The 14,294-nt window shown below is 41.2% G+C and overlaps 1 protein-coding gene across 1 annotated transcript in view; it reads right to left on the bottom strand.

The window, feature by feature from the left end:
• Positions 1-14,294, bottom strand: part of LOC146855449 (stabilin-2-like) — a 1,111,419-nt gene that overhangs the window by 938,384 nt on the left and 158,741 nt on the right. The gene's annotated exons all lie outside the window — the stretch shown is intronic.

Genomic DNA, 14,294 nt, shown 5'->3' with positions numbered 1-14,294 from the left:
ATCAATTCACTTGGTTTCTTTTGTCTTATGACTGGTGTCAGTAACTAAATAGAAGTTAAAAACCCTGCTGTGCCCATGATAAAGGCCACTGTATGTCCCAAGTTAATCTTTCTAAAAAGTGTCCTTCACAATGTGTCATTGCCATTGCCTTGTATTTCCAAAATGTGACCAAGCAGACTTGTCTCTTGTCAGCATTACTCTATAAGGTCATTTTAGAACAGTCTAGTGTGATATTGTGAACACAATGTGGAGAAATGTGGAATTAGAATTGGTCAGGGAGATGATCATACCCTAGCATGTGGCTATTTATTAAAAACCCGTTGAAAATAAGTTAACCTTTGCTAACATTATAATTTGTGTGCGGAGAAGCTATGGGCAAAATATAAAATGCAAAAAGTGAACTGTATTTCTTGGCTCAAGAGCCTGATTTCGTAAGCACTTTCGGAAATGGAATGGAAAATGGATTGGCAATGGTATTTTTTATTAGTGGGTGATCAAAGTCAGCAAGGTAGAGACTGTGACAACTAAACTTTAAGATTATTATTAAAGGAATTGAGGTTGATTTGCGTCACTGGACCAGATCCCATCTGAATCCACAGAGAGAGGTGAAATTTACTTTACATATTGGTGGTTTTTACGAAGCCGATTTACATTTTTAGTGATATGGGGCCATATGTAGGTAACTTACATTTACCGATTCTTAAATACCGAATTTTACCGATTCGGTATTTATGAATCGGTAAATGTAATGTAGGTAAATAATTACCGAATCGGTATATGTCGGTATTTTAGAATCGGTATTTACCGATTCGGTAATGGCAACTGGCTTCCCATTCATTCCTATGGGCCTGGAGGCCCATAGGAATGAATGGGAAGCCAGTTGCCATTACCGATTCGGTAAATACCGAATCGGTAATGGGGGAGGCATCATCATGGGTGGCAGGGTGTCACATTGACACCCTGTTGCACCCCTGATTCGTCCATGTGTGCACATGTGGCGCACATACATGCCCTAAGGGCATGTATGTCTGCCACATTGCACACTTCAAATTGCAAAAAAATGCCTTTTCACAGGTATTCGTCATTTACCACCAACTTTTAGTTGGTGGTAAATAACGAATCCCCACACCAACGACACACTCCCCCTACATCTCATTACAGGATTCGTTATTTACCGAATCGGTAAAATTACCGATTCGGTAATTTTACCGATTCGGTAAATTACCGAATCCTGAAATATGCCTCCTACATACCAAAAGCCTAAATACCGGTCGGTAACGGGATATTTACCGAAAATCGGCCGTTGCCGACCGGTATTAGGCTTTCTACATATGGCCCATGGTGAGGAAAATGATTTGGAGTAAAAAGCAAGAATTATTCATTCCTAAAGTAGTGCTACACAACCCGGCATCTAGAGGGTGTTTTGGACTGTTAACTGCTGGTGTTTCGACTTTGGGAGTGCACCGAGGCCTGCTGTCCAGACCTCAGTGCCAGTGTTTTGACCCATTGCAAAAGGTATGTTTAATTGGATACACCCAATTGACAAGGATTGGGGTATTTATAAGTCCCTCATACATAGTTCCCAAGGTACCAAGAGCATGTAAGGTGTTCACTCAGGGCTGCAGCACTGTTTGCGCCACCCTGCATGTGAAGGAAACGATATGGACCCCAGTCTGCCACTGCAGATTAAAAGGGCAGGGTGTGACAATGCTTGTTCGACTCTGCAAAAACAGCTAATTGCATAGCTACCCCTTTCCTTAACGATATATATAAGTATCCCCTAAGGAAGGCCAATGTGGGCCTATGGAAGTATGTTAAGTACAACATATTATTTTCAATATGTCTTAGCAGCAACACTTCCAAATTGTCGTTTTGCTGTGCAATGTTTAGGAGCCCCATTGGCTAACACAGGGTTAACGACTGGCACCCTACCCCGGCTAATTTCTGAAGCGGACTGCCTAACAGGGTCAAATTAATTGTGACATTAAATCCAACCTGATGGCCAGGGCACATTTAGAATCACTATTAAAGTTAATCAACTTTTAGAAATGTTGCTCACTCTGCACTCTAGCTAGTCCAGTGGCCTCACAAAGGCACTGACACTTAGATATCTGACCACCTTCAGAGACGCGTGAATGACTCCCAGGATCAGTAACAAAGGCTGCTGCCGGGGAGTATGGTGTCACCTCCTCCCACAGGATGGCCATTTAGGGTGTAAGCCCAAAGGCAGGCTTAAAAAGTGAAGCAGCCTTTGAAGGGCTGGTTGTGACAACATCGCTGAGCAGGATGCCTTTTGTTCCTGCAGACAATTAGGAGATAGAGCCAAAGAAGGAAAACCTGTGCCCTAAACGGTTTTCCTGTGGGGGGTACTCTGGTATAGCCAGGTGTCAGACATCACAGGAACTTCGTCACTAGAGAGGGGGGGACACAGTAGCCCACTGGCTAGTGTTCCAGTGGTCTCCTCAGGGCACTTTCTTAGGATAAGTAGGGCACCCCTGCACTTGTGTTCATAATGGAGAAGAAGAAAGGACCAACAAATGACGGCCCTGCTGCCTTTAGTTTGCACAAAGAGAGGCTGCACCGTTGAGAAGACTGCACCTGCTGCACTTTTGGGCTAGCGAGACTGAGACTGCGCCTGTGGATTCTAACCTGGGAAAAGTGGTTTTCCTGCCTTCGCCAAGCCCAGGGACTACCAGGATCAGTCTGCTGATCTCCTGGAACCAGCTCCAGTGACACAAGAGCTGTAGGTGCCCAAGTCGACAAAGTGGTAGCCACCGCCACTGCCAGTCACCAGTAACACAGACAGACAAATTTGAGCTAGCTAATAGTTGCACCAGTGTCTGCCAGACTCGGGAGTGCTACCTGTGAGCGGATTCATCACATCCAAGGGGCACCAGTCCCCACCAAGGATATTTGCTGTGACTGCTGTGTTGTGAGATTGTGAGCCCATCCGCCCCTGGACTTTGAGTGTTGCAACAGGGACATAGTGAGGCCCCAAGTGCCATGGTCAAAGTTGTATGGATCCACCTGTGGACCGAGGGATCAACCACACTTCACCCCATTGACCACACAGCACAAGGATCATCCTTTGACCATCTTTTGCCTGCATCCCTCACCATCAGGACCACTCCATTGACGTGAATGGCGGATGTCCTGTAAAGTTTGGAACTTGCTTCAAAAACGCTCTGGTGACCAAGTAACTGTCCAAAGTAACCATACTAGACTCCTAGACCTGTACCTGGTCAGATTTAGTCGTCATCCAACCCGGGTTGGAGTCACCCAACTAACTGTTTCAAACTTTTCAAAAGTTTGCAAAGTTTTTGTTGTCCAATGTCTGTTTGCGGTTGCATTTAAAAGTATTTATGTCTTTTAAAATCGGTATCTCTGGAACCTTTTGGTCGAAATTGACGATCAAGGACTCAACAAATTCATAAAAATATGTTCAATTTTATAAATTATGGTCATTTGACTTTTTTATTCTGTTGTTTTCTTTGCTGTTAAATGCCTCACACTAAGTTCCTTTGCCAAGCGTTACTGCTCGCAGTCACAGCTACCCAGTGTTGAGCTAAGGTTAAGTAAACGATACTGACAGGACCCAATATGGTGTCTGTCAGTCTACTCAATGATAAGGCCCCACAGCCATATCATATAGTACACCCAGATCCTCACATTATTGGTTACAGAATTACGAACATCAGCAACACAATAAGAAGAGGGACAAGGAGCAATTAGAAAGAGGTCCTGAACCAATGCTCCTAAAAGTGGTACATGATTCCAAAAGATGGTTTCAGTTCCTTCAAAGAAGAGAGGGAGTTACAGCAAGCAGATAAGCTGTAAATAGTAGGGAATGTCTCCATAGGGTAAGTGAGTGTGCAAAGTGGGGAGAGAGTACTCCTTTGTGTGGTACGTTGTGCCCTCACACACCCTTGCGGGTGTATAGCATCATCATTGGGCAAAGTTGCTCCTCGTGGGGGTGGCGCTGCAGTCCCTCACGGGACCTTGGTTAGGGGCTCTCTAGCGGAGATGTTTTAGGATTTGCCGCATTTGTGTATGAGGGTGTGTGGGTTGGGGAGTGCTAGTGAGTGCAAGTTAAAATGAGGCAGGAACCCTAATTTTTTTAATCAAAGGATCCCTGGTTCAGAATAAAAAGTGTGTAACTGGGGTGATTTAGAAAAAGGTCAACATGTGTCGCGCTGTAGAACGGTCCCTATTGGATCCAGGAGCGCTTCATCAGGACCATAAAGAGAATTAAGAAATGGAATTCGGGAAAAGACAGCCCGTAATCCCATATGTTACCTAGGTCAGGTATGCTTGACAATTAGTGTCTAGGACCCGTTCTTATACGTTAATCCTGTTCACAGCCTAGAAGGAGACACAAAAAAAGAGAGAGGGGGGGGAGTTGGGAGGGGAAAATGGGGGGGGAAGGGGGGAGGGAAAAGGGGGAAAAAAGGAGACAAGGGTAGAACACAGTAACATATCAAAAGTATATGGTACATATTTAGCATAGAGGGAAACACTCGTGCACGGTGCGTGCCCAAGTGCCATGTGCATGAAACATACAACAACCAGGAGAGTGTCATTGTGCGCATGCTGAGTCAAAAAACAGTGCTGAGAATAACCCAGCGCAAAGGAGGAACCCACGGTATTGGTAATAGGTTCCAACCTGAGTCATCTTAAGTGAGAATGTGGCAGAAAATGTGGTCGTAACTCGCTGGAAACCTTAGGCTCAATGGTGCAGGTGGGGGTGACAAGGTGAACACAAACTAGTTAGGTGTCGTAATTTGTGCCCACTGTGAGCAATAGCGCGGAACATCACCACCTGCCCTTGCGACTCGAGCTATCACCGCAATTCAGGGACCGCACATGGCACTTGGGCACACACCGTGCATGAGTGTTTCCCTCTATGCTAAATATGTACCATATACTTTTGATATGTTACTGTGTTCTACCCTTGTCTCCTTTTTTCCCCCTTTTCCATCCCCCCCTTCCCCCCCCTTTTCCTCCCCAACCCCCCCTCGCTTTTTTTGTGTCTCCTTCTAGGCTGTGAACAGGATTAACGTATAAGAACGGGTCCTAGACACTAATTGTCAAGCATACCTGACCTAGGTAACATATGGGATTATGTGCTGTCTTTTCCCGAATTCCATTTCTTAATTCTCTTTATGGTCCTGATGAAGCGCTCCTGGATCCAATAGGGACCGTTCTACAGCGCGAAACATGTTGACCTTTTTCTAAATCACCCCAGTTACACACTACACGGGTTGAGAGAAGTGGGATTCTATTTGGTCTTGTTTCCCCTCTCCAATCAGCACTACCGTGCATCTCCATCCCCGTGAACTTTTTATTCTGAACCAGGGATCCTTTGATTAAAGAAATTAGGTTTCCTGTCTCATTTTAACTTGCACTCACTAGCACTCCCCAACCCACACACCCTCATACACAAATGCGGCAACTCCTAAAAGATCTCCGCTAGAGAGCCCCTAACCAAGGGCCCGTGAGGGACTGCAGCGCCACCGCCACGAGGAGCAACTTTGCCCAATGATGATGCTATACACCCGCAAGGGTGTGTGAGGGCACAACGTACCACACAAAGGAGTACTCTCTCCCCACTTTGCGCACTCACTTACCCTATGGAGACATTCCCTACTATTTACAGCTTACCTGCTTGCTGTAACTCCCTCTCTTCTTTGAAGGAACTGAAACCATCTTTTGGAATCATACAGAATTACGAAGTCAGACTCCAACAACGGTGCAATATTGGGAGTGCCTCAGTGAAGCTGTTTTAGTTACCTTCTCTCAGTGATTCTGGCAGGACAATAGACTGTGACCTTACTACGAGGTTTACTGCCTTTCTTTGGAAACAAATACTAGTTGAAAGAGAAGAGGCATTTATATTTATAAAAAATTACCATATGTGTAATAATTAGTTGTTGTAATGAAATAATAACCACTTGTGGTGGAGAGGTTGGACTTCAAGTTAGATAATACAAATAAAAGTTGTCACAAAGTGTAATGTTGTCTTTTGTTTTTCTTAGTCTTAAACAAAAGCATATCACAGACTACCATGTTTATTATGTGCTTGTAAAGGCAGTGCTGGCACCTTTAACATAGGAAGTATCTGGGGAAATTTCAATATTACTTAAAGTGTGTTGTTTGGCTAATTTGTTAACATGCAATGCACCGGGCAGATAGCTGTTCTAAAGAATAATTTTACAGATAAAGTTCTGGTAACAAGTCAAGTGACATAGCTGTATTCTTAAACTCTAGTACTTTTGTGCATTTAGTCAATACTAAGATATAGTTGAAGATGTATGTTATCCCACTGAGAGTGAAAAAATGCAATTCACTACACTTGTGAACTTTTCACTGGTACCCTAGAATACTTGATCTGTTACTGCCCCAGAGCTGTGATGTTTTTAGCTGACGTGTATCATAACATAGGTCTGGATCTTTAAATCGCCATTTGTGCAATCTGCCTTGTGAGCTGTATTCCCACTGATTTCAAGGGCTGTGGATTTTTCGTTGGAGAGAAAAGGGTGGGTATCGTAGGATATCAAGATTACTAATAAACTGATTTTCAGAAAACAGCAGAGGTCAGTGATTCTCCAAGGACATGTTGGCTTGCCTCATATTGCTTGAGGCTCAGGGTCAAAGTCTCTACCCCTGCTCCTGTGTCTGGCTCACTGGAAGTGGCCCAGATGCTTGCAACATGGATTTCAACGCATCTCCTGCCTGTGTGCATCAGAACTGGTGCCTAGACCCAGTTCTGGAGGTAAAATCGGCACATTGGATCAGAACCAGCGCTCTGCTTCCAGAAATCGATCCATAAGAAAATGAATCACAGCCATTGCAGCTTGGTGAAATCGATGCTTCTTCTTGACTGCAATATGTGGAAAAAGATAATGCCTAGGGACTAATACCTACATATAAATTCAGGTGAAGAGATAGATAAATTATCTCCTCTCTAGAGTAATATTTTTTCTCCAACAAACAATGTGTTGCTTTATTTTATGACCAAGTCAACGGCGATTCCAATAAGAACAAAAGGTATATAGAAAACTTGACTTTTTTGTAGGTATAAGTATATTTATTTTATACCCCACTTTTTTTTGAAATTCTTTTGTTTTTAAACATATATATACAATAAACAAATACAATATTTACAATACTTACATATAGCTAAACAACTACACATATACATATCAACAAACGCCCTTTGTTTATACCAGGATGCTTCTGGGCTTATTTTAACACAGCATTCCTATATATCGAAGATCACTGATCTAGAGTCACTGCGAGATTTTATCATTTATAATCTCCTAATTATTTTGAGTGCTCTTTCAACAATCATTCCAATCCACAAAGCAAAATCCAACGAGTGTCTTCAAAACAAATGTCGACGCGTTTCAGCCTAATAACTCTTTCGGCCTCCTCAGGACTAGGGCATCCGAACAAATAATTTTCAACCTATAAGCACAAATCAATTGTCCTTATTACTATATACATTATATACACAGGAACAAACGGAACAATATTAAATGCACTATTTTACAATTATTTTACAAGGAACTAAAAACTGAAAACCGAAGTGGCGGCCCATATCAAAAATTTCAATTAAACACCCAAAGTGTGGGTCAACCTTATTACCCAATCTATCATATCACCGACAGTGAATGTAAAGAAATTAAGTGAAAGAAATCCATAATTATGTTGAATAAACCTAAAAATACGTATAACTCCTTATGCCTGGAGATGCCTATTACCTCTTGTCCAAATAGAATCTTTTGGAACAACTGATCGTCTTTTCTTTAAGTTATTCTTGTATATCTTGGTGGGCTAAAAGTAACAAGAATAAATATCACTAAGGCAAATCATTCTACCTGTAATAAATATATCTACTTTCTAATCCCGAACTTATAGGTCCGTTTCTTATTATATCGGAATCTGTATTATCTCCAAATAAACCGATGAAATCGTTACATAGAGAAAGAATCCACAAATACCATGGACACCATAAGTTGCACCTAGCATTGATTGAACATGCGTGTCACTAAAAATATGTAAGACATACCTTTTAATTCACTATTCAACCATAGCGAAACCATTCATTACTCGGTTCTATCTTTCGGCATTTACGTGCATTTACGGTATTCTAGCACTTCACCTCTGTCAAGAAAAAAACCAAAAGCAAAAACATAAATCTAAGTCCTGGGCCTCATATGCCTTATTAAAGCCTTCTTAACGCGTACCCGGATGCCCGTCTTCTTACCTCCAAGCTTATACCCGGGACCAGCTTCTACCGTTCCCTCTCTCAAGTTTGAAAGGATCACGTCCACAGTCACGTGATACGGAAGTCTATTTAAACACGGCAAAGCGAGCCGTAAACACAATAGAAGGACCACTTTCTTTCAAAATAAGAAAAAAATAAAAACAGGAGACGACAGCGTTACAAGCCGTAAACCTAGTAAAAGGACTATTTTAGACTGCAGAAGGGACTACTACTGTATACACTCGAAGAAACGTAAATAACCATAACAAATATAATTACCAAGAATATAAAGGAAACCTTTGCAATAAAAAAATAAAATAAAATAATTACTATCACCTGATATTACCGCCAACATAGGAGACCTCTTGAAGTCTTCCTATGTTCATCAACATTCAGAGAATGACTTGAAATGGTCAGTAATGTGTTTAGTTGGTAATTTTGAAAAAACTGAGTTACAAATGAAACTTAACAGACTAGAGGCTAGGCTGATAGCAAAATATCACACTACAACGTTAGGCCTTAATGACAAAGATGAGATCTGGGCTCTGCTACAATAATGGAGCTGTTCAAATGGCTCACATGTTCTTCAGACGATGTTTCTTGCTATAGTTGGTTCGTACTAATTTGCAGCAATGTATTATGGATGGCAAGAATGTAAGGAGTGGCGGTACCATACTGGGTTATAAGGTGTTTATTTGGTTTAATTCTACCCCAATAGGTACAATATGACTACAAGAAAGAAGTACCTTTAACACATAGTATAGATTTAATGTATTCGATATGATTTAGCCAATATTCTTTTGGGAGGTAGCATTTAACTCAGCCTCAATCTCCTTTAAATTGAATATAGGAAGACTTCAAGAGGTCTCCTATGTTGGCGGTAATATCAGGTGATAGTAATTATTTTATTTTATTTTTTTATTGCAAAGGTTTCCTTTATATTCTTGGTAATTATATTTGTTATGGTTATTTACGTTTCTTCGAGTGTATACAGTAGTAGTCCCTTCTGCAGTCAAAAATAGTCCTTTTACTAGGTTTACGGCTTGTAACGCTGTCGTCTCCTGTTTTTATTTTTTTCTTATTTTGAAAGAAAGTGGTCCTTCTATTGTGTTTACGGCTCGCTTTGCCGTGTTTAAATAGACTTCCGTAACACGTGACTGTGGACGTGATCCTTTCAAACTTGAGAGAGGGAACGGTAGAAGCTGGTCCCGGGTATAAGCTTGGAGGTAAGAAGACGGGCATCCGGGTACGCGTTAAGAAGGCTTTAATAAGGCATATGAGGCCCAGGACTTAGATTTATGTTTTTGCTTTTGGTTTTTTTCTTGACAGAGGTGAAGTGCTAGAATACCGTAAATGCACGCAAATGCCGAAAGATAGAACCGAGTAATGAATGGTTTCGCTATGTTTGAATAGTGAATTAAAAGGTATGTCTTACATATTTTTAGTGACACGCATGTTCAATCAATGCTAGGTGCAACTTATGGTGTCAATGGTATTTGTGGATTCTTTCTCTATGTAACGATTTCATCGGTTTATTTGGAGATAATACAGATTCCGATATAATAAGAAACGGACCTATAAGTTCGGGATTAGAAAGTAGATATATTTATTACAGGTAGAATGATTTGCCTTAGTGATATTTATTCTTGTTACTTTTAGCCCACCAAGATATACAAGAATAACTTAAAGAAAAGACGATCAGTTGTTCCAAAAGATTCTATTTGGACAAGAGGTAATAGGCATTTCCAGGCATAAGGAGTTATATGTATTTTTAGGTTTATTCAACATAATTATGCATTTCTTTCACTTAATTTCTTTACATTCACTGTCGGTGATATGATAGATTGGGTAATAAGGTTGACCCACAGTTTGGGTGTTTAATTGAAATTTTTGATATGGGTCGCCACTTCAGTTTTCAGTTTTTAGTTCCTTGTAAAATAATTGTAAAGTAGTGCATTTAATATTGTTCCGTTTCTTCCTGTGTATATAATGTATATAGTAATAAGGACAATTGATTTGTGCTTATAGGTTGAAAATTATTTGTTCGGATGCCCTAGTCCTGAGGAGGCCGAAAGAGTTATTAGGCTGAAACGCGTCGACATTTGTTTTGAAGACACGCGTTGGATTTTGCTTTGTGGATTGGAATGATTATTGAAAGAGCACTCAAAATAATTAGGAGATTATAAATGATCAAATCTCGCAGCGACTCTAGATCAGTGATCTTCGATATATAGGAATGCTGTGTTAAAATAAGCCCAGAAGCATCCTGGTATAAACAAAGGGCGTTTGTTGATATGTATATGTGTAGTTGTTTAGCTATATGTAAGTATTGTAAATATTGTATTTGTTTATTGTATATATATGTTTAAAAACAAAAGAATTTAAAAAAAAAGTGGGGTATAAAATAAATATACTTATACCTACAAAAAAGTCAAGTTTTCTATATACCTTTTGTTCTTAATGGAATCGCCGTTGACTTGGTCATAAAATAAAGCAACACATTGTTTGTTGGAGAAAAAATATTACTCTAGAGAGGAGATAATTTATCTATCTCTTCACCTGAATTTATATGTAGGTATTAGTCCCTAGGCATTATCTTTTTCCACATATCGTTTACATACCCAGATGCCAGAGGGTTATTGGGTTCCCCCCCTTTTTTGAAAAGGTCTTCTTGACTGCAAGGCAAAATCCAGAACATTGCTTGACGCCTCCTGACTCCAGCACCAGTCTTCGGAACTGAAGCATCGCCTACACTGCAAGGAGAAGACTGACACATCTTGCTGTTTGTGACCAGGAACGGTACTCTTTTTCCTGCATGAGTCCTGTAGTCAGGCTGCTCTTCCATGAGGTCAGCCCGAACTTAGACTTTGTCCCCGGTCCAGACACAAACCAAAGTAACCTTTTAAGTGCTACTCGCTTCTAAGAGCTTTATTGCATTTATTCTTTTAAAATTCAATATTTCAACTTCCATACATTGAATTTTTGTTGCTTTGGTCATGTTTTGTCTATAATATAATAATCTATTTTTAGAAACTTGTGTGGAGTATTTTTGTGGTGTATTCATTGTGCTACTGTGCAGGTGTGTTACACAAATACTTTACACATTGCCTCTTTAGATAAGCCTGACTTCTTTGTGCCAAGCTAAAAGAGGGTGAGCACAGGTTTTCTTCTTGTGTGTAGCTAGATTACCCTGACTAGGATTGAGGCTTCTGCTTGGACAGGGAGCATACCTTTGCCAACCAGAAACCCAATTTCTAACACCTGGGGATATTTACCCCTTAAACATCCCACAATATGTGTCACAAATGTTCCTATTGGACTCTTTTTATAGAGCAATAAGAGGGGGAAAAATAAGGAGTTTAATGGGAGAGTAAAGGGCATAAGGATATGAAGATTAAGAATACTGTGTTGTGCATAAAGGGGAAGTCTGAATGGGGAGAAGAAACGTTTAGTGATTAGGTTATACCTGTAGTTAAGTTACTAAAGGGCACTCTTCATAAGCCAAAGTTCCTCTAGGTTTTAGTGTGCTATTGGAAAGAGTACAGTACTAAGCTTGTAACCACTACCTCGTATGACCCACAATGAAATGGAGAGGTATATTTGGTTAATCAGGTTTCTGAGCATTGTGTAATACTTGTGCAAACAACTGGATTGCCAGGGTTGGAGAGTCTGAGCAACAGAATTTAATTGTGACAAATGAATCCATGCATTGTGACAGGGATGAGCCTCATGATGTTGGAACAGAACTCTCCAGTGCATGGTATACAGGTGTGTAGCCCTGCCCTGAGGACCCGACTGAATGTGAAACTGGATTCCTGACTTTTTGTTGGTCCAAGTTACCACATTAATCCAGCATATGCATCAAGGCCAAGATCTGTCAAAGGTAATGTCAGGTTTCAGAACCTGGTCTGTGACCTGAAGGGGTCAATCAAGCTTGCCTTCTTTGATTTCTACCAACCTTGTCCTAGGTTGCTGAATGCAAGAGGAAGAGGTATTTCGAAAGATTATGAACCCTGTGCAGTCTATTTTGTGTTCTAAGAGGAGGTGCTACCTACTGGTCATGCTCACTGTGCATATATTTCATATATGTGTTGGGTGGGCATGTACATATTATAATATATGTGTGGCTTATACCATATGGTAAGACTGTGAGCATTGTATGCTTGCTGGGACCAGTGAGATCCATTTTGGATGTACCCTGGTTTAGTATGACACAAGGAGGAGGATAGAAATGTGACAGAGTAGTACTTGCATTTATTTGTTTAGAGGATGGACACTCAGGCAATGAGGGAGGACTGAGGTTGGGCTGCCACTAGATATTCTAAGGGGAACTGTTAGCAAGGGATTGCTGATTAGATTTTCCTTAGCACTGCCATTTATAATATTTGGTAGGAGAGAACGGAGAGTCAGCAGATTGTGTTGTCCAAGGTTGGGACAGTTCTAGCCTGGGGCTGCCCAACTTTCTGTCCCTGATTACTACATCAGGATGACTGATGACAACATGTCTTCACACTTCATTATGCCTTTTGTTTTGGATACTCCTGCTTAGAGCCAGCATCATCACTACCTTATGTGGGAGACATCACCTTGTGCCAAGACTGAGTCTACACTACAGCTAGAAAATTACATTGGAAAGAGAACAACCGTAAACCGGTTCATGAACTTTAGAAAATGGATCCACTTCACCTGTCTGGAATGAGTATAAAAATGGGAATCACACTATCTCACTTTATTGTAGTCTAAAATTGCTTCATTGGCCAAGGAAGAGATTGCTCCACAGAGTACTTGAAGTTCTGCCCTGAGACCAGGGCTAGTGTTTGAGTAACGGCTAGTCTTCCGATGTACTGAAGAGGATCACATTCATCGCTAGAGCCGAGAGCCTAGCCACCATGCCTGGGGGCTAAAACTGCAAGACACAACAATGGACAACCAGATGAGCCACTCTGTGGCCTGCGTGACACCGGTGAAGAGTAAGGCTGACATTTGTGAGCCTGCTCCAATGCAGAGGACGCCATGGCACAAAGAACAAACACATCAACTGGATCTGCTACAGCCGTGTTGTGTGTGAACAGGTAACATGAGTCTAAAAGAAGGACACTGATAGTGACTGTGTTCTGAACAGTGAAGCCCTGCCTCCCTTAGAGGCATATCAATACTACTGTTAATTCTTGTCAGCTCAAAAGCACAAGAATTGACCTATGGGTTGGGACCGTACATTGAACTTGCACCTGTCTTATTACTGCTTTTATCCTTTCATCTCCTGAGATTTTCCAGACCAGGTGGATGCAACTATAGATGGTGGGGCATACACCGATTACCAGTAGCTTGGAAAATTTAACCCTGCATTTACCCCTTCAAAGTGTGAAGCATTTCAATTTGCTGTGACATTAAAGTATTTATCTTTCTCAAAGACAAGCATAGGACTGGGCAATGCATTATTGTGGCTGTAGATACATTGTTGAGTCCCTCCCCGAGAAGCCTTCGACTGCTCACCCTTGCTCCCGGAAAGTGAAGTGTGGACGGAGTGTACTTTGCCCAGTTTTCAAAGCAATAGTAGAATGCCAGAGGCACATAATCCCACCCACCACGGTTGTGGCACCGTAGTCCAGTCTGGCCTGTGGTCCCCAAATAGGATATGACTGATGAGAAATAGGATAACGAATTCTTGATTTAAGGTAGTTGACTGAGTAAAATTGAAGGTCAGAGGATTGTTCCAGAGAGGAAATTCCCTGTTTAGTAATCTTTTGAGTGTCACAAACAGGGATGTGCCTCAATAGACCACCAAAGGCCACAGTGGAACGAAAGTGATGAATACAATGAAATAAAATAAAATCTGGACAAAGGACAGGATTTAGAGCTTCTCAAGGTAGTCAATTCAAACCTACTGGAGGTGGAAGAAGTAAGGTCGCAAGGCAGTCCAGGTATTCATAAAGAATAAAGAAAAATGATCTGGGATTCATAAAGAATAAAGAAAAGTGACCTGGGATTCATAAAGAACAAATAAAAGTGATCTGGAGCAGGAAGG

Source organism: Triturus cristatus, chromosome 4_1 (assembly GCF_964204655.1).
Source record: "Triturus cristatus chromosome 4_1, aTriCri1.1, whole genome shotgun sequence".
In the NCBI taxonomy this organism is placed as follows: domain Eukaryota; kingdom Metazoa; phylum Chordata; class Amphibia; order Caudata; family Salamandridae; genus Triturus; species Triturus cristatus.
Note: the sequence above shows the minus strand (reverse complement) of the source record. Positions and strands in the feature narration are given on the sequence as shown.